Source organism: Aplysia californica, unplaced genomic scaffold (genome assembly GCF_000002075.1).
Source record: "Aplysia californica isolate F4 #8 unplaced genomic scaffold, AplCal3.0 scaffold00462, whole genome shotgun sequence".
Classification (NCBI taxonomy): Eukaryota; Metazoa; Mollusca; class Gastropoda; order Aplysiida; family Aplysiidae; genus Aplysia; species Aplysia californica.
In genome coordinates, this window is record NW_004797732.1 from 556665 (window position 1) to 557731 (window position 1067).

Consider the following 1067-nt stretch of genomic DNA (forward strand, 5'->3'; position numbering starts at 1 on the left):
CACACACACACACACACACACACACACACACACACACACACACACACACACCTGCTATTCTACTGTCTTCATCTCTTAGCCACAGGTCCACAGCACAGAGATCTAATTTAAAATCTCACAGACTTAGCCACAGCAAAGGTGCCAGTCATTATCAGACCTGCCGTTTGGTGACATAGTATCTCTAGACTCTAGACCTAGATCTAGATCTAGATCTAGAATTCCGAATCTAGAATCTAGATCTATCACAAAGATACATCTTCTAAGTACATGTATAACCACCACAGAAAAGTAACTCTCACTCTCTGTAACTGTAAGCGATCGGCAACATCTCACTCAACTGTAGGTAGGCGCCAAAAGAAGATTTTGTTTATTTCCGGCGGAAGAGCAATTTTTATATAATGGAAAACGAAATACGAAATGTCTTGAACACTGCATTGAAATGACGAACGGGAAAATCGTAAACGGCCTATAGTGTTTTTTATTTTTCTATTTTTTTAAAAAGGCGAATACAACAAGCACTTACTAAATTGATATATAGAAACTTAGCTTGGTCTTTGAACTACCTTCAGTAATTTTTTCATGATTCTACTTTCCTCAGTTGCTGTTTTTTCAGCTATAGAAACTGAAGATCTACAGTGATTTTTGGCTCCTCTTCTGAACCACCGTTCCATTTTGTCAAATTCAAAGTTAAGTGGTTCGGTGGTTTTAGGCGACACACACACACACACACACACACACACACACACACACACACACACACACACACACACACACACGAGTAGATGTATCTACAGATGTGTGGAAGAAAATCACACGTTCACTTTCATTTCGGTAAGATCTAGACCTCGAAGGATTCTCTTGACCTCCTGTTGGACTGCGAGTTTCATCTGACCCACCGTTTGTGGTTGATTCTAGAGACTATGTGTGAAACCCAGGGTTGTGGTATCCATTCATTGGTCAGTTTTCCCCTCATGAGCTGACCCCCACACCTTTCTTACAGCCGGACAAGGGTCACTCTTGATGTGTGGGTTATGGCCTACATCCCTCTATCTGTCTGTCTGACCCCC